This window comes from Delphinapterus leucas, chromosome 13 (genome assembly GCF_059928025.1).
Source record: "Delphinapterus leucas isolate spDelLeu-1000000601 "Yukka" chromosome 13, BTC_Dleu_Yukka2, whole genome shotgun sequence".
Lineage (NCBI taxonomy): Eukaryota > Metazoa > Chordata > Mammalia > Artiodactyla > Monodontidae > Delphinapterus > Delphinapterus leucas.
Genome location: NC_143141.1, coordinates 33,083,153 through 33,110,853, shown reverse-complemented (window position 1 = coordinate 33,110,853; position 27,701 = coordinate 33,083,153). Strand labels below are relative to the sequence as shown.

The 27,701-nt window shown below is 41.1% G+C and overlaps 1 protein-coding gene across 22 annotated transcripts in view; it reads right to left on the bottom strand.

The window, feature by feature from the left end:
• EXOC6B (exocyst complex component 6B) overlaps window positions 1–27,701 on the bottom strand; it is a 703,642-nt gene that overhangs the window by 31,471 nt on the left and 644,470 nt on the right. For 5 of the 22 annotated variants that reach the window (XM_089922302.1, XM_089922305.1, XM_089922307.1 and 2 more), the window contains exon 22: window positions 1–27,701. This exon is cut by the window's left edge and continues 22,390 nt beyond it; it is cut by the window's right edge. The exons of the other annotated variants lie outside the window; for them this stretch is intronic. The gene's annotated coding sequence lies outside the window, so the exon portion shown is untranslated. 22 annotated transcript variants of the gene reach the window in all.

The following is a 27,701-nucleotide window of genomic DNA, read 5'->3' as shown; positions in this document are numbered from 1 at the left end:
GGATGATAAACTTTAGCAATGGAGGAGGTAAAGGTTTTGTACATAGTCAGTGCCATACGTATTTGATACTATTACTAGCAAGGATAATCTGAGTGTGGCTTTGCAGCCTGCGAACACCAATAGGATGGTTGCTATTATGCTGGCTAAGGTGAAGTGTGAGTTTAGGGTTATTAGGGTTGCCATGATGAACAGTGATAATATTATGCCTTCTAGACATAACAGTGAGGGCATTAAGTGGGATCGATATATTAGCAGTCCTACAAGGGATATTGTGAAAGCGATAATAATATTTGCGTACACTAAAGACACTTGGTAGTTATGAGTTTAGTCATAATCTAATGAGTCGAAATCATTTGTTTTGTTTGAAACTAAATACCATATTCAGTTCATTCTAGTCCCTTTTGAGTTCATTCATAGGCTAGGCTAATTGCCAATAATGAGATTAGAAGTAGAGCTACCGTGAGTATTGTTTTTAGACTATTTGTTTGAGTTGCCCAGGGGAGGAGCAGAGGAGAGCAATTTTATTTATTAACAATTTGTTAATAAATTGTTATATATATACATATATTAGGGGTGAGTCCTCAAGATTTCTTTGTCATCAGTAGTGGCCAGTCAAAAAAGTCTGGAGACACTGGTTAGATAATCTGCAGGAAAAACTATCACAAATTCATAATGAAAATGGTTTGGGTTCTTTTTTGTAAATGGATAAATTAGAAACATTAGTTGTCTTGTCTTATATGAGTCATTACAAATTACAGTCCAGGAACTTCATGATCGGCATAAGAAAAAATATCTGACATCAAAAGGATAGTTAAGCAGGGAACATCCTTATACCCTGGATAAGTTTAGAAAAAGCTAGACTCTCCATGGCCTGGGAAATGAGCGTGCATCTGGACAAAAGGCTCAACACTAGATGGCTAACTTCTTAAGACCCTTAGCCCAGTCAGATACGCATTTAAAATCTATTTTGTTCTGTGCGTCAGGGGTTGGAGACTGAGTAAAAATTGCTTTGAGCACGGCACTTGCGCTTAAGAGCCAAATGAAGGGCCCTGGGGAAGCGAGTGCAGGACGCATTCAGGACAAGGAAAGATGGGAGAGATGGGAGAGGCCCAAAAGATTTCAAGTTCTAGTCTTTCAAAAGGATGGGCACAATTTAGATGAAACAGAGAAGAGGACGGAAGGAAACAAAGAGACTAGTGGAAGCCAAGGTGCAGAAAGAGGAGTAGCTGAGATGTGCTCAAGGGAAGAAGGAATGGGGCATTTCTTGAACACCTACTACGTGACAGATACTCTGCTGGGCCAGGCAACTTACTCATCTATTTCATTTCATTTCCAGGAAAATCAACAGCCTAAGAGGTTAACGTCTCTGTTTTACAGATGAAGAAATGAGGGCCCCGAAAGGTTAAAAGAATGGACCGAAGGGACATATTCAGTAAGTGATAGAGCCAAGACTTAGACCCAGGATAATCTGACCCCCAAGATGGGGCCTTTCCCTCTTTTCCCTTTTGGGCTTCTCTCAAAGGCCTGGATGAGCAGAGGTGGCATATAGAGGAACAGGAGTGGGAAGACTGAAGAGGCAGTAGTTGAGTTAGACTATGAAGAGTGCTGATGGCCCTTATAAGGATTTTTAAAACAATTTATATGCCATGGGGAGTGGTAACATTTCAGTAGCAATTTATTTATTTATTATTATTATTTTTTGCGGTACGCGGGCTTCTCACTGTTGCCGCCTCTCCCGTTGCGGAGCACAGGCTCCGGACGCGCAGGCTCAGCGGCCATGGCTCATGGGCCCAGCCGCCCCGCGGCATGTGGGATCTTCCCGGACCGGGGCACGAACCCGTGTCCCCTGCATCGGCAGGCGGACTCTCAACCACTGAGCCACCAGGGAAGCCCAGTAGCAACTTATCAGTAAGCTAAATGGACTTGAGGAGAAAATTTTCAGGCAGGAAGATCTGAGGTAATGAGGATCTAGGTTAAGATGGCAGTAATAGGACGACAGGATGGCTACTGACTTTATCGGGTCCAACTGAAGGACTGAAGGCTGGCTGAGTGTTGGAGGGGGACAGGGCAGACTAAACGGTGACCACAAAGCAGAGTTTTCAAAATCGGTATCCTCCAGGGACCAGGCAAGTAATACAAATGAATGAATCAAGCAGGTGCTTCCTATAACCATTCTCATTCCAAACAAAAGCAGATGAATCAATATGTCTCTGAGTTCTCAAACCTGCCTTTTGCTTAAGCTATGGAGGAGGGAAATACATGCCCTGCATTTCCCTTCGTCCTTGCTCACTGTGAGTTTTACAGGTAAGAGGGTCAGGCTGGCCAGGGGCCTGTGGCAGGTTTCAGTGTGACTAAAGTCAGTTAAGGCGGAGAGAGACAGGGGAATCTTAGAAATTATCTAAACCCTAGACAGCCTCTTCTCCACCTCCATTTCCACCCCCGTCCCCAACAACCATGAATGGCCTTCCTTCTTCTAACAGAATCTCCTTCTAAAACTGTCCTCATGTCAGAAACTGTCACAAAGTTACTTCTCAGAATTTTCCTCTGAAGGAGGAACAATTTTTGCCTGAATTATGCCTGGCATTTTAAAAACACTCAGGATCCCAAACCTTTTTGGTTTGTTCTATATTATCTGCCTCTTGGTTAGTAAACATACCTTTAGCCACCCTGCTTTCCTTTGCCAGCTTTAGATGTATTCCTTTGGCTTTTGAAGGGTTTTCATACTGCCAAAATAAGAGACAGGCGCCTAGCACTGTAGCCCTGGATCTACCACTAGCAGACAGTCCTACTACTAAGTAGGAGTCCTCTAAAAATCACACTTACTGATGACCAACGACATTCATGTCCCTTCCAGCTCTAAGATTCTAAATCTAGATAATTCCTTATCAGGAAGTAAATAGCTACAGGACGGAGAGAGTAATTCTCATCACTTAGCAGGAGTGAGTCTGCTAAAATGGCAAACTGTGAGGAATCGTAGAGAATAGGACCGTCCTTTCATCTTACAGAGGAGGAAACTGAGGTCCAGAAAGATTTCATGATCATACGCAAAGCTACTATGAATGGATGTGGGATTAGAACATAAGCCCTTGCCTCCTAGTCTGCTTTTCTTTCTACTATGTGGTGCAATTTAACCAGATGGTGAAGAACCAAAACCTATGAGAACAGAATGCAAGTCAGATGCCTAGAGAGGTGAAGGAGAAGGAAAGAGAGTCTTTTTTTTTTTTTTTAAATTAAAAAAATGAAGTAGGGCTTCCCTGGTGGTGCAGTGGTTGGGAGTCCGCCTGCCGATGCAGGGGACGCGGGTTCGTGCCCCGGTCCGGGAAGATCCCACATGCCGCGGGGCGGCTGGGCCCGTGAGCCATGGCCGCTGAGCCTGCGCGTCCGGAGCCTGTGCTCCGCGATGGGAGAGGCCACAGCAGTGAGAGGCCCGCGTACCGCAAAAAATAAATAAATAAAGTAAAAAAGAATATAAAGTCCATCTTAGCCCTAGTGAACAAATGTTAAAAATTTGTTAGCATTTAATTTACTTTAGATCCTCCCTTTGTTTTTAAGAAATAAAACATTATAAATAAAGGTGAAATCCCCCTCCCTTCTGCCTTCTTGGAGGATACAGACCACTATCATGATTTGGTTATGTATCCCCTACATGTTTTTATGCTTTTACTAGAGAAATGGTAATGTTTTGTGTTTTATTTTACATATATAATATTGTACACAACATTCTGCAACTTGCTTTTTTCATTCAATACTATGTTTTCAAGATCTATCCACGTTGATCCATGTAAACCTAGTTCATTGATTTTGATGGCTAAACAGTATCCTCCACGGTATAAGTGTACTTAAATATACTACACTGTATTTATCAAATTCATTAATGATGAGAATTTGCACAATTGTGTTTCTGGCTGATAGGGAATCTCTGCAGTGGCTTGCCTGTACCCAGGGAATAGGCAGCATTCTAGGTGAGTATAGTGAGAAAGGAGTTACCAGTCCATCCATACCACCATACATATCTGAAATGATGTAAAAATGTCAGGTCACGTAATGGGCCAACTTAAATACCCCCTGAATCTGATACCACAGCAAGTGGCACAGAGGAAACTCAGTCCAGGCCAAGGCTTTTTTTTTTTTTTTTTTTCCCCGTATGCGGGCCTCTCACTGGTGTGGCCTCTCCCGTCGCGGAGCACAGGCTCTGGGCGCGCAGGCTCAGCGGCCATGGCTCACGGGCCTAGCCGCTCCGCGGCATGTGGGATCTTCCCAGACCGGGGCACGAACCGTGTCCCCTGAATCGGCAGGCGGACTCTCAACCACTGCGCCACCAGGGAAGCCCAGGCCAAGACTCTTAAAGAGATAACTAAAAGGATCTCCATCTCTCCTTGAGAAAAAACATGCAGAGGAATAAAGAAAGAAGCACGCCCACAGTGACTAGAATTACGATAAACACAAAATATTCCTTCTCTGAATAGTAATGTCAGGAATTTACATCCCTTTCTGAGTCTTTGGGAATGGATCAGGAAGTTTCCACAGGATTTTCAAAGATATTTGAGGTTGACCTGGGATGGTAGAGAAAGGCAAACTCTGCTTCCATAGCCATTATCCTCTATCGCCTTAAACTTGGAGCATCTGAATGCCCATTAGCTAGTGTTTGAGTTGGGTGGGAAGGAGAAATTAGGAGAAGAAAGAAGCCTCCTTGTGGGAGAGTTTGGTGTCATTCTCAGAGATCCTAGAATGGAAACATTTCTTCTTTTATTTTTGCAAAGATAAACTCAGTCTTCTGATTCCTTGTATGGCCAGAGTAATAACGTCTTTAGTCCTTGATGGCATGGGAGCCTTTATCCAACACTAGATCTTTGTGTTTATCATCTCTGGGTTATAGTATGGCTTGTTGTGAGGTCTCAAACAAATCATTATGTTTTTTGACTCAGTGACTCAATCATTGATGTGAATTTGTTAAAAAAAACACCTTCTTCAATTTATTGCATAAAGGTATGAAAAGAGATATAGTATGTGAAAACACTTGAAAATTTCACATTGTTATAGTTAGTAACACTCTTATCACAGCATATCATTACTATTCAAAGACATTTTTAAAAAGCAACTAAACATTACCCTTCATGAACTTTAGAGCAACAACAATTGTCTGACTTCTGCTTCAATGTAACATTGGCTGGAGCCCCTGGCTTTCATTCAAGCTGCAACTCTCTTCTCCTGACCCCAGGGCCATCATGTCCATATTCTCTGTGAGCCAGGGGCAGATGGACATTCTCCAGATCACCATTTGTCCATGTGGCTTGTTCCCTGGGAGCAGAGTTCCTTCAAGGGCCAGATCATAAGCAATGGTTTTTAGGAGGGGGCCACCCACATTTTAAACACCCTGGGCAAGCTGTGGGAAAAACAATCTACTCTTTTACCTGAGATCTGTCCCATGTCTATAAGAAAATAACCCCAAAAGAGATACCACAGTGCACTGGCAAATCACCATCATCTTGTCACCCCTTAACTATTCCTCTCCATGGACTAACCCCTTTCCTGACTTGAAAGTGTCCTCTTTAACAGCTAAATTTTCTCAACACCTTCTCCTGTCCCCTTTGTGGATCTCAAAAACAAACACTTTACAACACTGGGCTGGGGGCAGAGGGAAGCGGGTTAGGAAATCTTCAGAGCTATAAAGATGAGTGGTGTTGAGGCAAATCCAAGTCATTCTGCCTAGGAGCTATAGTTCAGAATTTTCACTGTTTCTCACTTCTATGGCCCCGGGGAAGATACCAGCCTCTCATTAAAGTGGAAATAATACTACCTACCTTGGTAAAGTACTCAGCATAGTGCCTGGCACATAGTAAATGCTCAGCAAATATTAGTTATGATGATGACAATGACAAAAGAAGGAGAAGAAGAAAATGACAATGAAGCTGACCAACTCATTTCTGCCCTCACAATGCCTTCATGCTGTTCTCTGATTTGGAATACCTCCCCTTTTCTCTTTGTCCTATCCAGATCCTTCCCTTTCTAAAGAGACCCTTAAGGAGGCTTCATCGCAATATTTCATTTGGTAGTATCACAGCCCATCTTAAACTCCTAATTATTATTAGGTGCTCCAGGTATAATATCTCACTTGATAGTACCAAAGCCTATCTTAAACTCCTAATTATTATTATTATTATTTTTGTCTTGCTTCCTCAGGGAGGTTATAAGTTCCTTAAGGACAGGATCTTTCTCTCTGCTTCTACCTGGCACAGGTCTGGGCCCATGTTAGCTATGAAATACTCAGCATCAAGTGTAGTTAAAGAGGTTTCTATTTCCTGGCCACAGAGTGGTACCAAGCACAGTACAAAGGGAATTTCACAGCTGAAGACTGTATCTTCTTGGCGGCTCAGGACCTCCTTACTACCTCATACTACTAAAATGGTCCTATGTTGGCTGAAAGCTGGGAAAGTCCACGTTCCCTAAATACTCCTCAAATGAGTAAGGGGTTCTAAAAGCTGGTTTGAGGTTTAACACTTGCCACAGATAATTCACTAATTATTAATTCCTGCTCTGGATACCGGAATACTAGTTACACTCCCACATTCCAAGAGGGTACAGCAGAGATATGTTCCTCAAGCACATCTGCACTGGCCCAGAGGCTCTGGACTCCCAAGGAATTGGGCTTATGGCAAATGAGAGTTGGTCACAAATCATCAAGCAGCCACTGCTCTACCGAAAGCTGTTGATGCTCAGACTATGGGCCCCCATACTGCCCACATATACTGCCTCTGTAAGCTTCTGGAATTCTCTGGCCTGGAGACATGTCTGCAAATGGGATGGAAACCAAACACAGTCCTACAATGGAGGGGAACTTCTGACAGGGTTCTATCCAGAAGCTGTCGTCAGCTTTCTCTGGATACCAGCAAAGTCCCCTCCTTCATCCTCCTACCTCTAGGGCCAGATCATAGGTACTCTCGCCTTTCAGCCTGTAAGCACCTTAGGGCTCATCCGTGTTTGTCTTCTTAGTGTTTAGCACTGTGTAGTGGGGCAGAAAAGAAGCTCAATAAATGAATGCTGACTGATGGTTGTCAGAAAGCAGCACAAGAGGCCAGAGTGCTGGAGGCCCTGCACGCATCATAGCAAACACCTTGGTCTGTGGTCTTCTCCAGGGCCTCCCCTGGGCTCCTGGTGGTTCTCTGGGGGCACTGGATGCTGCCTCCACTAGGTGCTAGTGTCTGCTTTCTGTTTCTTTGTGCTCTCCAAAAGGCGGAGAATGGGTGGAAAGACTCAGCTACAGGATATTGGCCTGTTTACAGTTGGCCAGGCCAAGATTAGCGTGAGCACAACATATGCCAAGTTCATTGGAAGTTACATTTTCCCTTTGTTTACACATTAAACGGGAGAAGACCAGAGGAAAAAAAAAAGCAGGTGACCTCCTGTTAACCTCACCCGTCTGCAAGAGGCTGCTGCCCTCACCTCTGAATGAACTTTCAGATTATCTCAGACAAGATTCACCTTGCGCTGAACTTGTACGCCTGCTCTGAAGCCCCCAGTCACGTAGCTGTGATTAAACATTACAGAGTGGCCATAAATTTACAGAAGTATTATTGTGGCTTGCTTTCCTCTTTCTTCTTTGGGAGAGGAAGAGAGCTATGGGTTTAGGGTGGAGGGAGTTAAAAAAAGGGAAACTCATAGTCAAACAAACAGTTCCTTTTCACAGCTCTGAACAAAGGAGAAAACATTGCATAGGTGTCCCAGAAAAAAGGGGAAAGAAATTTGGCCATGTGAGAGAAATTAAAGCTCTAGAAGACTCAAAAGCCCCCAACTCAACAGAATAGATGAGTTGCTCTTGGTCCCTTTTCCAGGCAATCTGCAAGTTTGCAGGTGAACACGAACCTGTTGTACCCTTGTTCTGGCTCATCGTGAAGGGTATCCCTGAAGTCATACTTCTGCCTGTGAGAGAGAGATGCTCTTCCTTGGGTTTGCTATAAAGTATGGGGCAAGCTGACAGGACAGCAGGCAGGAGAAAGAAGCCTGCAAGAAAACACTGCTTGTTTTGTTCTCTGAGCTGCTATGAGATGAAGATGCCCTAACATCTGGGATGTTTAAACGGCGACTGTACAAAGACTAGATCTTACTCTAACGGAAACACCCTGTAGCTGTACCTGGGAGGCTGACCAGATGACCCAAGAACATTTGTTTCTATGATTCACTGTTTCATGCTTAAAGTAAGAACAAAATGGATATTCCACTGAAGTAAAGTTTGGCTTCTAGGATTCCAAAGCCAAGATATGCTTGCAAAAGGCCTGTACTAACCATTAAACAATGAGACCTCTATAATCAGAAAAGGCCATGGAGTACTCTATTTGATCCAAAAGAATTGTAAAAAGTGGTCAGGAAGCCCAGACTGAGGCGATAGGCTCTGGCCAGCAAATTCACCTTTGGAAAGGAGTTGTTCTGTCTCTGGTTACCCTACAGCAGAGACAGGGGTGCTAAAGAGGCTCATTGTTTCTACGGTTGGCAAGGCCTTGACCATAAAAGCAGCAAAGAGCAGGGTCCATCACATGAGAAAAGCAGCTGACGGCTTAGCTCAACTTCTACTCTATGCAAGATCTCTCTCTGCTTGTGAGAAGAATGAGGCCTTCGGAAATGCTTCGGCACTGCCTCTGACACACAGGGCTGAGTGGGGAGGTGAAATGGCCGTGGAGCCGGGACAGTATTGGGGATATTTAAGTTTGGCATGGGGGTTCTGAAGTCATCGTCTGTTCCCAGGGGGCAACTGGTGTCCAAAGCTTTAGGCTGGACTTGGAGAAGAAAGAAAACAGGTTCCTGCCTCTCAATTCAAGTTCTGTGTTTGGTGGTGAGTCCAGGAGTCTGAACATATGGAGGATGGGATATGAGAATCACAGGAAAGTGGAGTGAGCAATCAGCGGGCTGTACTGAAGCTGACAGTCTGAAATCAGGCAAACAGTTGCACAACACATAGATACCAGCCAAGGGCAATGAGACAGACTCAACAGGGCAGCTAGGAACTGAAAAGGCAAACCTGAGAGGAAGAAAGGCAAATAAATCTGTGCCAAGAGATAGAAAATAGGAAATAAGACCACTGGGCGGAAACTGGGGGATGAAGGGGCGGGAAGCATAATAAAAGTTATGTTTGTTGAGAGCTGAAAGTGGGCCAGGCACTATATTAAATGCTTTTTGGGCACTGTCTCATTTAAAGTTATTCTAAGAGGAAGATACTCTTACCATGCCCATTTTAAAGATAAGGAAATTGAGGCATAGAGCAATTAAGCAACTGCTCGAAAGCTCACTGCTAATAAAGAAGTCAGAATTTGAACCCAGGTTTATTTGATTCAATGCATCTTTAAATATGAGAGTAGAATCTTAGAACCAGGAAGGAAACATACAAAAGTTCAGGCCGGTAAGATTGAGTAAAATGTGTTCCTCCTTTTCCTACCATCCTTTAAGATCCTGCTTAAGCCCTTATCTCCTTTAGGAGAGCTTGAATACTGCTATCAGCTTCTTAGATTTATCCTTTCTCTGAACTCCACTTGTACGTATTGTTTATGGTGCACAGGAAGCACTGTATCACATATTTTTCTATTCTTCCAACTGTTTGTCCCTCACAACTGAACAGTTGATTATGTCGGTAAACCAGATGTTGATATAGAGAGAAACCCAAACCTAAGGGAGATAAAATCTCCCAGAATAGAAAGTCAGTTCTTTGCAGTCTGAGATCCACAATGCCTAATACAGCAAGGGACACACAGTGGGGCCTCAATACATTTGTGACTAAGCCCCCAGAAACCAACAAAAAACTCAATGTACAAAATGGGGAAACATTTTATAATGAAGAGAGTTGTTCGTCAGTGGAATGTGCTGGAGTGGAGGGTGTAAGGGATATGTGTGTGAGAGTAGAATGAGACCTACTTCTTTTGAGTATAATTTTTTCCCCAAATGATGTAGCTTTATTGTGTATTTCTTCATAAAAGCAAAAAATGCTCTCTGCAAAAAAATTGAAGAAAAACTTCTTTAACTCAAAAAAGCATACTGGAAAAGCTATCATCCATAATCTCATCTCTGAGGGATAATAATTGTCAATGATTTGGTAACTAGCCTTAAAGGCTTTTTTCTCACCAAAATAGAGCAAATTATACGTACTTTCAAAAGCTGATGTTTTTTGTTTTACTAATACAGCACAGACATCTTTTACATGTAAGAGAACTTATATAGATGAATGTAATCATTTTAAAGACACCAAAGTGTCTGTTTTTAATGGCCATACACCATACTAAGTTGAACAAACGCCTTGCTGGTAGCTATTTTGGGTTCCCCCCAATCCTTTCCTGTATTACTCAATGCCTTGATGAAATACTTGAATATACATCTTTGTGCATTTCTTCAATTGTTTCCTTAGGAAAAAACACAAGTTACAATATAGTACAGTGGTTAAAAGTGTTGACTCTGGATCTAGACGGCCTAACTTAGATTGCTAGCTCTTCCACTTACCAGCTTTGTGACCTTGGGCAAGTTATATAACTTCTCTATAATCCAGTTTCATTATCTATGTAACAGGGATAATAATAACACATATTATAGCATTGCTGTGAGGACTGAATGAGTTAATTTATGCAAAGCACTTAGAACAGTGCCTTTCACACAGTAAATGCATGACAAACGTTAGCCATAATGATGTTGATGATAATTTCCTGGGAGCAGAATTCTCAGTCACAGCTTTTGATATCCATTGATAAACTGCCCTCCAGGATGGTGTATCAATTCACTCTCCCATTAACATATATCAGAGTATTTTTTGAATGGAAATACCTGAATAGAGCCAGATGAATGAAAAGCTTTAGGGACCTCAATGATTCTTATCTACCATAAGATCCCACGCTTCCTTGCCCTAATTCCTAAATCATATAAATGTACTGAAAATCCAGAGAACCCACTGAAAATACCTGGAACATTTTGGAAGGAGAGCACTAACTTGCATTTATATAGTGCTTTATAATTTGTAAAATATTTTCAAATATATTCTTACTTTGTAGTAAAAACAATACGTTTCCACAGTAATAAGTTATTGGCTATGAAAACTCATACTTTCCAACTGGGACAACTGAGGGATGATTAAGTTACAAAATAAAATGGATGCCAAGTCTCCTCTTAACCCAGTTTTCTAGATCTTAAGACCCAGCCCTGCACCTCATAATGCTATAGGCTCGGGGCGCCTCTGCCCTTCACCTCACATCAAAAGCTCTCTAGGGTTCTCTTGCCTTTCACTGCCACTAATCAGGCATTCAGAATCGTCTTCTCTTTGGATCTTATCTTGCAACCACAGCTATTTCTCTCTATTCCATGGTAACTCATATATCAAAGGGACACACAGGCAAGGAGTTAAAAAAGATACAATCTTGTTTCCTGAAGTAGCTTGAAATATTTTAGTTTACTTGGTTGTCTCTCCCTTCATCAAGGGTGAGCATTTACTAGAATTTAACAAGTGAAATTTCCTTAGTTGCTTCTCTCCTGCTGCTCCCTGCTCCTCCCAAAGCCCTTCTTTCTTAATTTTTCAGGTTCTAAAGAAGCAAAGCTCAGCCTGGTATCTTCAGGACCTCTCTAAATATCTCCACCTTAGCACCTTCCCCTGCTAATAGCTATATGTGTTTCAGCCAAAGACCCAATGCAGACTTAAGCTCATAGCAGAAAAGAACAAGTGGCTCGTTTCAAAACTGGGCTCTAGGGCTTCCCTGGTGGCGCAGTGGTTGAGAGTCCGCCTGCCGATGCAGGGGACACGGGTTTGTGCCCCGGTCCGGGAAGATCCCACATGCCGCTGAGTGGCTGGGCCCGTGAGCCATGGCCGCTGAGCCTGCGCGTCCGGAGCCTGTGCTCCGCAGCGGGAGAGGCCACGACAGTGAGAGGCCCGCGTACCGCAAAAAACAAAAACAAAAACAAAAACTGGGCTCTAGTTACATTTCTGATCATTACAGTATTTTCTGAAGTAAAGACTTAGGTCTACATTAGAGCATGAGTGCTATAACCTGTGTCCCGAGTGTTAAAATCAAGACAAGTGCACTGAAAATATAATTGTGAGCATCTGAATACAATGGCCATAATCAAGGCAATCCTTCTTTCTTAAAATACGTGGTATTTAATTTTGGTCTTCAATGATAATGTATTTTATGACTGCTCTTCACATTCAAATATGATGCACCTCATGATGCTGTTATGCATGGATTATGCAGACTTACATTTTAAAAAGCTACTGTAAATAGTAAAGCTTTCTTTTGGTGGGTATCTGGAGGTGCCATCTCTTTTGGGTCCTAAACTTTTGCCTGCTATCAGCCTCCTCCCTAATTCTCTTTGGTTGTCTACAGATATTATTTTTTAGGGATCTAGTTAATCACCCTTTGAATATTTTCTCTGCACTTACCATCATGTGAAATGCTATGAGGACTACAAAGGAGAAAGTACTACCTCTGCCCTTAAGGAGGCTACAATTTAATTGGGGATCCAGACCAGCATATTTAAGTAATAAAAATACTATTTTTATGGATGGCATATTGTTAATTTTCCATTGATGCTAAATAAAATGAGCACATTGGTGTGCAGGAAGGTATGGATCACCACAGGTTTAGAAGAAAGAGCAGTGGACAATAACACTATTTGGTTCATACCACATACCCATTTCCTAGAGCAGTGCCTGACACATAGTAGACAACCAATAAGTATTTATAGAATGAATTCCCCTCCCTCCTGACCTGCCATCTATTTCAAAGCTAAGGGACCAGATGTTTCCCAGGACATCTACCTTCCCCAAAGGGCCCCTGAGTCATTACAATTTCATAAGGTTGTGCAGTTTTCTGGCAGCCATCCCAGAGAGGGTATGCCTCACGTAGCAAGTCAGTGCATGCTGCTTCTCTGGGGACAGTGCCCATGGGAGCTTGGTTTGCACTTCTGAGACTGGGATTTTTGGTGGGTGGTGATACAGGTTTGCAGTGGTGAGGCTTGTTTCCTCAGCAAAGCATGCACACATCCCCATAGAAACCCTGTGGCTTGTACCCCTATCAGCCATTTGCTGACCGGGAGAGGGTATTCAGCCATGAAATCTTTGATACTATAGCTGAGTTACAAGACAGCCACACTAGTTTACGAGGGCTTTTTCTCAAAGTGTTTTCACTGAGCGCTCATTTGAGGGTGCTGATTAAGAAAGAGAGCAGCAGGCTGAGTCAAATCGTCTCTGTAGAAGGCAAATACCACCTCTCACCCTCCCGAGGCAGCCACAGTATCCTCTTGCCAGAGCTGATCCAGGAAACGGTTAGCAGTTTTACTCTCCTCCCTCTCTACCTGAAATGTGTCCTGTCTGCACCAAATGCCCGGGCACCTGTGACCTCTAAGGCTCAGTCCTCTGTGGACCAGTTTACATGCCCCTCTTGCAGAGATTCAGTTACAGATGTACTGGCAGGCGATGCTGGAAAAAGTCATAATATTTCTGGACTCAGTTTCCCCATCTGTAAAATGAAGTTTGGGGGCTAATTGATTTCTAAGGGCCCTTTAAATATGCCGTATTCACCAATGAGAGATTGAGGTGGGAAATTGAGCCTTCCTCTTCTGCTAAAGCTGTACTGCCAGGGAAAGTAAAGCCTTTAGAGAAGTCAGGTACAAGGTCAGGACTAAGGTTGGCAGAGTTATTTCCACACATGCATTCATTTTCTCATCTACTCGTTAATGAAGACCTATAATGAATGCCTACCATATGCCCCAAAGAGTGCAAAGCCACAACAGAAACAAAAACCTGGTCGCTGCCATAGGGCATAAAACCCCACCATAGGGCAGGTTTTATGGAGATTTGAATGAGGCATCATGCATCGCAAGGTTACTAGAAGGTGATGTGCAGACTTATGGATGATTTTAAATGATCCAACTCCCCACTTCTCACTGTAAATTTATTATGTTGTCAGGTAGCATAAGCAGGGATTACTATGAAAGCAGTGTGATTCTGGATAAAAGTATTTTTTGTTTTGTTAACCTCAGAGGCTGTGTGAAGGATTTAGGAGGTTGTATGTCAGTTTGGTTGACCTGCTCCTTTGGTTTGGCTTTCTCTGCCATCCAGTGTTACCTTAAACTGTTTAAGTTTTATCTCAGTGATTCTCAATGGTGGACTTTTCCCAAACGACAAAGCCCTTCACTGCCCTAATGAGTGAGTCTCTACCACTGACAGGAGTGTGTGGAATCTCTTAGGTGTGTTGAGGTGGAAAAAAAGAAAAAGGCTCCATTGCTTTGGAATATGTTTCTCCCTTTGGCCCAAGAATGCTGAGTCAAACGAGTGCTGTTTCAAAGGTAGTTGTCTGGCCTAGGTTGGTGCCTCTCTTTGTAGAAAGGTGGCATTTTTGCCCGCAGGGGGACCTGAAGCACGTCTAGATGTAAGGAGCAGAAACTGTTTCAAAGGGTGTAACGGGCTACCAACACAGCTTTTTATCTTTGTCTGATTCAGCTCTTAGTGCTCTCCATAGTTCCACTTTCTTGGAGCAGGTCAGGCCGTTTTATGGCTTGTTGTAGAGATTTGCTTTAATTACTAACATATCATAGAGATAAACCCAATTTCTAACACACACAGGAATAGAATAGCCCTAGAAAATAATAGCCCTATAAAAGAGGACTTGGAGTTGCTGGTCCTGAGAAGGGATAAAAGAATAGGGTAATAAAATAATTAAATGTCAGTATCAAGCATATTAACTGAACTGAAAATCCCTGTGTGGATAATAAAACACCTTTAACCTAATAATAATAAAAATGCATTTGACTTAAATAATGGGGAAAATGAACCAAGAATTTGCATCTAGTTTCCTTCCAAGTTTTTCCTCACAACTCCTAATCTTACTTAAGCAGGGTTCAAGCCTATTGGATAATCAGCCTTTCAGGGACGTATGAAGGGATAATGACTTCTATATTCTCCATTTCCAGTAAAAAGTGAACGAAAAAGCATGAATGCCAATTGCAGTACACAATGCTTTGGTTAAATACAAAACAGTTCTTGCCAGAGCAGAATCTGAGGCACCGGAAGGAGTGCGTTAGGTGGTGTGGCAGATTGTGTTTCAAAAGATGGTTGCAACAATATCTCCCATGCCATGAGCTCTTTTGAATAGTAACCTTTCCACTCCCGCATGAAGAAGTGGAGTCTATTCTTCTCCCTTTGAATATGGGTTAGCCCTAGGACTTGTTTTCATCAAAAGACTACCATGATGCTATATATGTACCTTCTGTAGTTGGGCCTTAAGAGATCATAGCTTCCCCTTCACCACTTGGAATACTCATTCTTGGAATCCAGTTGCCATGTGAAGGTTAAGCTATCCACGTGAAGAAGTAGAGAGACATCCTAGCCTCCTAGCCAGCTCTCCCAAGGTGCCACACTTGTGAGTGAAGCCATCCCGGTACTCCAACCCCAGCTGCCATCTGACTGCAACCTCATGAAAGACACTAGCTAATACCATGTAAAGCAGAAGAACTGCCCAGCTGAGCCCTGGCCAAATCTTTGACCTACAGAATGGTGAACAAATAAAATGATTGTTTACTGAAGTCACTAAATTTGGGGTAGCTGGTTAACATTAGCAAAAGATAATCAAAAAGGTGGAAATCTCCCTCCTAGATAAATTCCAGGAACAGGTTAGATAGTCACAGTTTTGGGAACTCAGTCAGAGAGAGTTTGAAGTCTCAAATTCACCCTTCTGGTTTTAACAATCCACTGAACATGGGGAAAAAGGAGGAATGAACTCCCTTAGATTCTCTATAGTAAGTCTTGTTAGGATTTCTGAATGGCACTTACTGAAAGGAAGCCTTCAAGGGAAAACTGACTTTTCTCTGTAGGCTGGTAGCTCTTGAAACAGAAACTCTTCATTCTTGCTCAAAAAGGGGCTCCAATAATGCTCTTTTGCCCACCACCCCCTAGAGCCTCTTCCTTCTGTGGAAAACTTAAGTCAAGAATGAGTCATTTCTGATCTTGTCATTTGCTATTATTGAGAATTGTTACTGGTGCCCGGGGCATAGGATATGCTCACAAGTACCATCCCTGATGACCATTTGTTACCACATACCACTGTGGTAGCCCAAGCCCCTTTTCAGTGTCTGTTTCTGACTAAGATTCCCTAGTCAATCAACCCCGCTTCCATGGAATCATCTCTTCTATTTCCTTCCTGCTAGCCATACTTTCCACTCATCACCTGATGTGTAGTTAGACTGCATCAGGCACATGGAGAGGAGGCCACTTGCAGGCTTCCTTCTTTAAGATCATACCAATGCCATAGGTGGAAGAGTCCCACCTACTGTAAAGGGTTGATTTGATTTAACGAACAGAAGCACAGGCTGAGGGCTCAGGAGAAGCTTTCCCAAAGGGTTTGGTTCATGCTATGTTTTTGTATGTGAAAATTTTGCTTTGGGGTTGTGAACTCTTTAAAACAAACAGTTGAGGTCATTGTTAATGGGAGACAGGATGACTTGCATAGCTTCTGTCAAGACTGACTGCTTTTAGGGAGGAAATGCAGCAAACAGGGTTGGGCCTTTTCACAATGATCCATCTTTTAAAAGCATTAGTGAATGCCCTATCACATTAATCACAGGAGTCTGGCTTACATTGGAAATGGGGAGCAACAAGAGCTACTCATGAGGACATCACATGTGTCCTCTTGCTGAATAGTGAGAGGAGGCCAAATAATCTCATCTCCTTCCTACTTGCCTACTCAAGAACACCTCTCTGGCCTGGCTGGGCACAGAAAGAAGGCACAGATGTTCAAGTTAATAAGTCTTATAGTATCATGTTTCTCCTCTGAGGTAAGATGTTATGGAGGAGAAATCTTGTTTCACTCTGGGATTGCCCTGGGCCGGGCACAGGTTCCACCATGTCTCTTTGATTTACCACCTTACCATCACCCAGTAACCAAGAAGACCAAAGCAGATGTATCTTCTGCCTCACATCACCTATGCAACACGTCTTACTCCCCTACTAAACACAGTGCTTATTAACTAAACTTAACTTCCAAGAAAGAAACCCTTATACTACATAAAAATGACCAAGAAAATCAAAGCAGAGTAAAAACTTTGAAGGAAGGAACAACTCTTGAACCTATCAGACAGCTGAGGTTGCAGAACCAACTCACCTGAAACCTAAAGAAAGACAGGCACCTTCAAGCAGATGGGGGACACGGACATGAGCATTTACTTACCTGGAGCAGATGCTGGGTGCCAGGCAAGCTGGTAAGAAGTCAGCTAAAATTGTTAACACGTTCTTAAAGGCTGAGTGTGGAGGAGCAGGAGAGTATAGAACCTCTGGGAGCAACATACGCAAGAGGAATTTAGGAGACTCTTTCTCACAGACCTCACCACTCAAGGGAGATTGGGAGCAGAACAGGAGAGACTAGAAAAGACTTCTTTCACGGTGGAGGCCTGGGGAAGATGTGTAGTAGCCACTACAAGAAAGGAACAAAGCCCTGCCCTAGGTGCTTCTACCCTTTCTCCACTACAAAGCAAAAACCTTAAGCTGTTTAGGAAAGAAAGGGCAGCATCCAGGGCACAGGAGATCTAGTACAGCTGGGGGAAGGGAACAGAAAAAAAAAAAAAACAAAAAACCACCCTGTATCCATGGGGGAGAGAGAGAAAAAGGACCTTGTGTCCACGATCATTAGAGATCCCTTACTGCTGAGGGAGGGACAGGATTACTGAGAACAGAAAATGTGAACACCTCCATCCCTCATCACCACGCTGGCAAATAATGAATAACCAATGCCTGCACAATGCCTGCAGTAAACTGCTGGAGGAGAGACACTCTGAGATGAAGCACAAAGCGAAGACCTAGAATAAGGATGGCCACTCCTACAGTTCTCTTCGACACTGTAGTGGAGGTTTCTGGCAAGGCAATAGGGGAAAGGAAGGAAGGAAGGAAAAGAGAAAGAGAGAGAGAGAAAGAGAGAAAGAGAGAAAGGGAGAAATAGCACTACTCACGTACGATAAGATTATCTACATAGAAAATCTCCCCAAAATCTACAAAAAAGCTACTAGTACTAATAACTAAGTTCAGTAAGATCACAGGATACAGGATCACTATACAAAAAGATCCACCCTACTGCTGTATGCTAGCAATAAACAATTGGAAATTGAAGTAAATTTATTAAAAAACAACACCAAGACCATGAAATACTTAGGTGCCAGAACTGTATGATGAAAACTACAAAATGATGAAAGAAATCAAAGAAGACCCAAACAAATGTAGTGATATATTGTGCTCATGGATTGGAGGGCTCAAGGTTGGTAAGATGTCAAATTTTCCCAAACTGTAGGTTAAACACATTTCCAATTAAAGTTCCAGCAGGAACTTTTCAGTAGAAATTGACAAGCTGATTCTAAAATTTATAAAGAAAAGCAAAGAAACTAGAAAAGCCAAAACTATTTTGAAAAAGAACAAAATTGGAAGATTCACGCTACCTATTTTCAAAACTTACTATAAAGCTACAGTGATCATGACAAAGTAGTATTAGTAGTATTAGTGAAATTACAGACATACGGGTCAGTAGACCAGAATAGAAAGTCCAGAAATAGACCCAACACATACGTGTGGTGATTGGTTTTTGATAAAAGTGCAAAGGCAGTTCAATAGAGAAAGGAAAGCTTTCTCAACAAACGCTGCTGGAAGAATTGGAGAGTCATTATATTAGTTTCCTATGACTACTGTAATAAATTACCACAAACTGAGTGGCTTAAAACAACAAAAGTTTATTCCTTCTCAGTTCTGTAGACCAGAAGTCCAAAATCAAGTTGCTGGCAGGGTTGTATTCCCTCTGAAGGTTCTAGAGGAGAATCTGTTCCTTGCCTCTTCCAGCTTCTGGTGGCTCAAGGTATTCATAGGCCTATGGGCACATCACTCCAATCTCTGTTGCTGTGGTCAAAATACCTCCTCTTCTTTGTGTGTTTCAAAAAATCCCTCTGCCCCTCTCTTACAAGGATACATGTGATTGCATTTAGGGCCCACCTGGATAATACAGGATAAACACTTCCTCTCAAAATTCTTAACCTAAACACATCTTTTCCCTCATAAAGTAACTTTCACAGTTCTGGGGGGTTAGGACATGGACATATCTTTTAGGGGACCACCATTCAGCCCACCACAGGTGCATACAAAAAAAAAGAGAAAATTCCAATCTATACATTATTACACCATGTACAAAAATTAACTCAAAATGGATCATAATGCCTAAAAATAAAATCTAAAACAATAAAACTTCTAGAAGAAAATCTTTGTGACCTTGGCTTAGACAAAGATTTCTTAGATATAATACAAAGTGCATAATCCATAAAATTAAAAAATTGATAAATTATACTTCATCAAAATTAAGAACCTCTGCTCTTCAAAGGAGAATGAAAAAACAGCCACTGACTGGGAGAAAATATTTTCAAATCGTATGTATGATAAAGGACTTGTATCCAGAATTAAAAAAAGACCTTTCAAAACTCTACAATGAGAAAAACAACCCGATTTTTTTTTTTTTTTTGCGGTATGCGGGCCTCTCACTGTTGTGGCCTCTCCCATTGCGGAGCACAGGCTCCGGACACGCAGACTCAGCGGCCATGGCTCACGGGCTCAGCCGCTCCGTGGCATGTGGGATCTTCCCGGACCGGGGCACGAACCCGTGTCCCCTGCATCGGCAGGCGGACTCTCAACCGCTGCGCCACCAGGGAAGCCCAACAACCCGATTTTTAAAATGATAAAAAGATTTAGATGGACATTTCACCTAAGAAGGTACGCAGATGACAATAAGCACATGAAAAGATGCTCAGCATCATTAGTCATTCGGGAAATATAAATTAAAGCCACAGTAAGATCACTACACACCTATTAGCTCAAATTAAAAACAAAATTGTACATCCATTTCAGAAAACACCTTTGCAATTTCTCATTAAGGCTTAACATACAATTCATACATACAAATCCTACTCTTAGGTATTTATAAAAGCTAAATGAAAACTTATTTTCAGAGCAAAACCTGTACGTGAATGCTTAAAATGGCTTTATTCATAATTGCAAAAAACTGGACACAATCCAGATTTCCTTTAACTGATGAGTGGATAAACAGACAGTGGTACACCCATACAATGGAATACTGCCCAGCAACAAAAGGCATGAACTACAGATACATGTTACAATATGGATGAATTTCAAATGCATATGCAAGTGAAAGAAGCCAGAATGAAAAAGCTCCATAGTGTATAATTCCTTGTTTTTCTTTTCCATTATGGTTTATTATAGGATATTGAATATAGTTCCCCATGCTATACAGTAGGACCTTGTTGTTTATCCATTCTATATATAATAGTTTGCATCTGCTAACCCCAAACTCCCGATCCATCCCTCCACCACCCCTCCTCCCCCTTGGCAACCACAAGTCTGTTCACTATATCTGCGGGTCTGTTTCTGTTTCGTAAATAAGTTCATTTGTGTCATAATTTAAATTCCACACATAAGTGATATCATATGGTATTTGTCTTTCTCTTCTGACTTACTTCACTTAGTATGATAATCTCTAGCTCCATCCATGTTCCTGAAAAATGGCATTATTTCATTCTTTTTTTGTGGCTGAGTAGTATTGCATTGTGTATGTAACACACACACACACACACACACACACACACACACATAGACGTGTGTATATATGCTTGTGTGTGTATATATATACATATATACATACCACATTTTCTTTATCCATTCATCCATTGATGGACATTTAGGTTGCTTCCATGCTTTGGCTATTGTAAATAGTGCTGCTATGAACATAGGAGTGCATGTATCTTTTCGAATTATAGTATTGTCCACACATAGGCCCAGGAGTGGGACTCCTGGATCATATGGCAACTCTATTTTTAGTTTTTGAGGAAACTCCATACTGTTTTCCATAGTGGCTGCATGTATAATTCCATTTATATAACATTCTGGAAAAGGTACAAATACAGGGACAGAAAACAGAGCAGTGATTTTCAGAAGCTAGGTTTTGGAAGTGGGGGCAGGAAGAGAAAGGGTTTGACTACAAAGCAGATGAAATAATTCTTTAGGGTGATGGAACTGTTCTATATCTTGATTATGGTGGTGGTTACATGACCCTAAGTTCTTGTCAGAACTGTACAGCACAAAGATTAAATTTTGCTGTATGTAAAATATACCTCAATAATACTTTTTAAAAAGGACAACGTAAAAGTTGTGCCAATTTACACTCCAAGTAGTAGCGAATGTGAAAGCCAGTCTCTGTACCTTTTCCAGGATTAAATATTGTTTGTCTTTTAAAAAATTTGCTAATTTGATAGAGAGAAATGTTATCATTGTTTTTATTTTTACTTTCTCGATTATAAGGGGCCTCATACACTTCTTGGCTTCTTATTTTGCGACTTTCCTGTTCACATCTGTTGCACACTTTTCTGTGGACTTTTTCCTATTGATTAGTGAGAGCTCTTTATATACTCTGGATATTAACCTGTCAATTACAGATATTGAACACATTTTCTTCTAGTCTGTTACTTGTATTTCAACTCTGCTTTATAAGTTCTCATCAAACTTCAATTAGTTTTCAATTTATTCTTATGTTTTATTAGCATACAATTATATTGTTTATAATTGAGGACAATTTTTTTTTCTTTTCCTTGCCTCTTATTTCTGCTTGTCACATTCATTAACCAGAATATATAGTACCATGGTACTGGTGACAGTGGGCATTCTTGTTTTCTTACCTAGTGAAGAAGTAAGTATCAGTATCATCTACTGATAATGTGAAATATCCTTGTGTTTCTCACATAAAACCCATTTGGTCAAAATAGATTATTCTTTTAAAATGCTGTTGAATTCACTCAGTATTATTTTATTTGAGATTAAAAGAAATCCATGTTCTAATTAAAAATGATAGATAGTTTGCTTTTCTGTGTGTTTGTTTGGAAATGTAACTTTTAGAATTAGACTAATTTCATAAAGTGAACTGGGAAAATGTTCTATTTTTCTTAAGTTCTGATATAATTTAAATAGTGTTGTACAGGAGTACATTAAATAGAATTATTCACTAAATATGTAGGAAAAAAACCTCATCAGAGCACCGTTCAGCCCTCAAGTCTCTATTACTTATTTTAAATTAGTTTCTTTCTTTTAGTAAAAATCTTTGTTCCTAATAACATTAATCTATTAAGTTGTTTACCTATAATATACATAAAATTGATTCACAGTATAACATCAGTATTACCAACTATAATGACCTTATGAGTAAAATTTAAAAGCTTTTTGCAGTCCTTTTGTGGAAAGAACAGAACTGTTTTCAAAAGTAATTTGAAATTATTATTTGTTCTACATGGTTATGTTATCAATTTAATATACAATTAGGTTAAGTTATTTTGGTTTTCATATAATTTCTGAATCTGCTTTATTTTTTCCCTTTTTGAATTAATTAAATACTTTACACTTTGAAATAATCACAAACTTACAGAAAAGTTGGAAGTACAGTACAAAAAAATTTTTTTTAATTTCCTGAACGATTTGAGAGTAAAATGCCAATCTGATGCCCTATCTCTAGCAAATACTTTAACATATATTTCCTATAAACAAGGACATTATTCTACATAAGCACAATACAACCAGCAAATTCAGAAAATTACAATGATAGGTTACTATCATCTAATCCTCAAATCCCACCCAAGTTTCACCAGTTATCTCACTGTCTTTTAGAACGGAAGCATCCAGCTGAGAATTAATTACAAGTTGCATTTAATTGTCATTTATTTAGACTCCTTGAATTTGGAACTGTTAGTCCCTTGACTTTACTTGACTTTCATGACCATGACACTTTTGAAGACTACAGATAAGTTACTTTATAGAATGTCTCTCAATTTGTATTTGTCTGATGTTCTCCTATGATTAGATTCAGAAGATTCATTTTTGGCAATACTGTACCAGTGATCTTGCTTTTTTCCTCAGTGCATCCTATCTAGCGGCACCTGTTACTGATGATGTTCACTTTGATCACCTGATTAAGGTGATGTCTGCTAGGCTTCTCCAATGTAATGGCATAGCTTCTCCCTCTTAACTAATAAGTATTTTGTGGGGAGATACATACTTTGAAATTACAGAAATATCCCATTCCTCATCCAACTTTCAATGTATTCGGTTTTTTATTTGTATCTGTACTGACTTGTGATTTCTTATTTTTCAATATAAGTTGTTACTCTAATAATTTATTTTGGTGCTCAAATTATCCCCAGTTTAGCCAGTGGTGGTCCCTGCAGGCTGGCTTCTGTATCATTCTGACATGTCCCCATTATTCTTTGAGCACTTGATTTCTGGTACAAAAAGATGTTCTAGGCTCATCTTGTACCTTCCCAGGAAATAGTCATTTGTCCAAAATGCGCTGGTTCCTTTTAGTAAATTATACTGAGAAGCCAAGATATAGCACTAGACATGCTTGCTCATTGCCATGGGGGTATTACTGTTCCCAGACCAACTTAGGGAACATACGTATTATATATGTTCCTATGTACGTATACATAACACATATACTTATTTACTTCTGTATTTATTTCTATATTTATCTATAATAAAAAACCATGAGTTCACACCATAGGGTTCATTTGACTTTTTTGCCTTTCCATATCTGTAAACCCCTTCTCTGACAGTTAGAAACTGGCTTTCATTATCCTTAATGTATTCACTTATTTAATCAATTTTCCTTTATATAATGAGTTTCTACCTTCTCCCTCATGCGGATACCCTCCTTTTTGTGTTGGGCTCTGACTCCCTTATGCTGCCCCTGTGCTCCGATTGCCCATTGCCACGCCACTCCTCCAAGTGTGTGCTTTCCCCTGCTCACGTGGGTTCTGACACCTGGAGCCAGACTGCCCCCATGCACACGCTCCTGCCTCAACCTGCGTGGGCTCTGACAGCCCACCCCAGGCCACCTCTCTGTGGGGAGGCCTTCCTCACCCTCCTGCGCCCCGGGTCCTTGTGCCAGGCTACCCTCCAAACGGACAGCCTTCTCAGCCTGCTCAGACTGATATGCCTGCCAGGCCAGTCCTCTGCAGACGCCTCCTCACCTTTAATTTTATTTTTTGAATATACAGATGCTTAAGGACTACTGGAAAATAAGAAGCATGGAGTTGACCAAATGTTGTCTCAACGTTTTTCAAAAAAGGGAAGAAAATGGATGTTGAAAACTAAAATTGACATTTCATATACTGTCACTGATATTCTCTGACGCCATAATTTTATTCTTGATAGCTTATAGTACTAAATCCCCTGACATGCTTTGAAAAAAGCATTATATACCGAAATGATCATTACAGATTTTATTCATTATAACTTAAAATGGGCAACATTCAACAATAAGGGAACGTTAATGTAATTTACAGTACAGCCATGACAATTTTAGTTATGTTTGTAAAAATATAGGAGAAAATGTTCTTAAAATAGTCGGTATATGAAAACCAGCATATAAAATTATATATACAGAAGGAGCTCAATTATACATATTACATATTAGTGAGGAAAGAAGATACACCAAAACATTTACAGTGATTATCTCTGTGTGGTAAAACAATGGGTAATATTTTTTCTTTCTGAATCATACCTTACATTTTCTAAGTTTATTTAATGAGTATTTATTAGCTTTAAAATTGGAAAAATAAATCTTAAGACATTAATTAGCATCTATTTCCACAGCACTGTAAAGAATACAGAGTTAAGTAAGGACAGATTCTGCTTTTTCAGAGCTGGTACCGTAGCAGGTACTCTTACCCATGACCAAGAATGAGTCTTCTTTACGGGAAGGTTGTCACCTTTGAAGCAAGCACAGAACCTCAGGAGCCCTGAAGAAAAACACTGTCATCTGACCAGTAGTAGAAGTAGTAGTAGCAGCAGCAGCAGCAGCAGCTTCCATTTATGGACTATTAACTATATACCAGGCGTTGTTCATGCTCTACAAGAGTCTATTATCATCTTCTTATAAATGAGGAAACGGAGGCACTGAAAAGTTAACTTACTCATGATCAGACAGCTAGCAGGACCAGGATTTAAATAGAGGCAACTGATTCCATAGACTACTGTAGACCACACAGCTCATAAATGAAAGAACCCTGATAATCAACGGAGGGAAAGATACTGCAGCACAGTGACCTTATAACCTTCTAATCTGGCACAGACAGGATACTCACACACAGTTCCACGTACAAGGTAGAAAGCAATAACTGTCGAAAGAGAGAACTATGGTTATGGGATCTTTGATCAGCAAGAGATGACTTCCACCTGACAGCAACATGGAACATATCATCCAGCGGACAGTAAGGCTGGCAGCAGGGAGATCATGAAGAAAAGTTGTAGCAAATGAGGTAAGGGAAGAAGGTGGCCTGAACTGAGGTGTCTCTCTCTGCTCCTATAGGCCTAGCTTTGGGGATTAAAGGTGTACACTGTGCGCCTCCATAGAATCCCACGATTATACCCTGTTTTCCCACTGCAGGCATGCCTTGGATAATACCAATATTTGCAGGTCATGAGAAGTTAAGGATTAAAAACATTATGCAATTCTGGTACCTAAATCTCACAATCCCTCCCTCCTGGCTACTTTTTCTTTACTCAGATTAGGATAAGGAACGAGCATACAACAAACACAGAGGAGGATCAAGAAGTTGGTAGAGCATGGCTACCCAAGTTGGACTTGCAAACTCAGTGGCGTGGAATGAAGGTATTGATTATCTCTGCTGCATGTAGTCCCCTCAGCTACAAAATGGAGCTGGTGTAAAAGGAGTGGGTGAGCTCCGTTTACATTCAGAGAACTCACTGTGGGCAAGACTCACGATGTACCAAGTGCCTGCAGTGGAGGAAGGAAAAGTCCCCCAACCGGGGAGATTCTGACCTAGTGGCCAAGACACAGTCTTCTACCGTAGGGGTATTCCTTGTTCAAAGTAGGATAGAGGGAACTTGACTTCAAGAGGCCAGACAGAAGAGTGGAAGATGGGGAAAGAGATACAAGACAATCACAGTGTGAGTATGGGTGCCTGAGTGCTTAGGCACATTGGGTCTGCTTCAAGGGACTGATATCAGGCATTTTTAGTTAGGAATCTCCAGGAATTGAAGAGAGGATGAGCATCTTGATTATGCTTTATTTTCTTTGTGCCTCAACTGCCTTGAAAAGGACCTAGCAGACAGTAGGCGTTCAGTAAGTGCTAATACGGTTACTACGTGCCAGACACTATGCTAAGCATCTTTATATATCATTTTAATTATCCTCCAAACAGCCCTATGAGGCAGGGTTTATTAATAAGCCCACTTTACAGTTGAAGAGAATGAGGCCAGAGAGGTTAAGTAACTTGTTCTAAATCACTGAAGGACTCTTTGGAAAAGGAAAATGCATGCTACTAGGAACAACGAAGGTAGAAACTTTTGCCGTTAACAAGTCAGTGTGTACTCAGAGGAAAAATATTGTGTGCCTTGCGTCAACCAAGAAAACACCTCATAAACGCGTTTGTTATTTGTGAATGTGCGCAGTAAGGCTTATAGAATGGCTACTTAGTGCTCAGCTCCTCAGCAAGGTGAATTTTTCAGGTAGCTTCCTGCTCTAGTAGCTATAGAGCTTTAATCCTAAGCATAAAGACATTTTACACTTTAGCTTTTATGGATATGAATGAATTCTTCGATCCTATCTTAATTTCTAGGGACTCAACCTAGAATAAGGAGGCCACCCGAACAAAGGTCTCATAACATGGCATATGTGTGAGTGTGCATGCACAAATGCATGCGTATGTATGCATTTTCATCTACAACAAATTAACCTGATTAGTAATGATTTATTTGTCCACTGTCCTCCAACACTGTTCATCACCTTGCTGAGTTTTTATTTGTTCCCAGGACCTCTTCTTTTGCATCTATCCCTCACCACTTACTCCAGCTTTTATATTTCCTTAAAACTTCAATGCTACTCTTATGTGGCCCAACTTTAAAAAAACAAACAAACAAAAAAACCAGAGGGGATGAAAAGAAGGCTGTTTTAGCAACTTGATTGTACCTGCAATTGCTTGTATCTGGGGGCCTTGCTTTATACAGGCAACAGGAGGCACTGGCATTCGCCAGTGATGATACTGAAAGAAAGGGCTGGTCTGGAATTCTCAAGGCCAGACTAGAGAGGGACGAAGGGAACGCCAGCTGCGATCATCAAGTGGTCAGCCAGTGCGTGGATACTGACAACCAAGTAACGGTCTCATTTTCTAAAGCTTGGCTTAGGCAGCTGCAGGAGGGAGTGGGGTGGGGAGCGGATTGGGAGGGAGAGAGTGCAGGACTGCATGATCTTGAAAGATCATTACCAGATCTGGGACACAGACCAATAGTTTGGACAGCAGAATCCAGCTAGCATCCTCTGCTCTGGAATTTGAAGCTTCTTTCTCCCTGTATGCTGCAATACTGCCTGAATTCAGATAATGACTCTTAGGTCGAGATTAGCAGTTTACTGCTAATCTTGGGAAGACTCGTAATTTTACCTCTTTCATTTCTCTCCTCCTAGCATTACTCACTCTTTTAATCTTTAGTTTACTACTTTCTGTTTTTCTTCCCTTCCCTACTCTAATCTGAACTGAGTCAAACAAGCAGAAGGACTCAGTTTTGTTAAAGGGTCAGCGATAGGTTGTCTCTTTTTCCATTTTTTCCACTCTGGCCCCAAACAAGTAGCACTCCCTAAATATTAAAT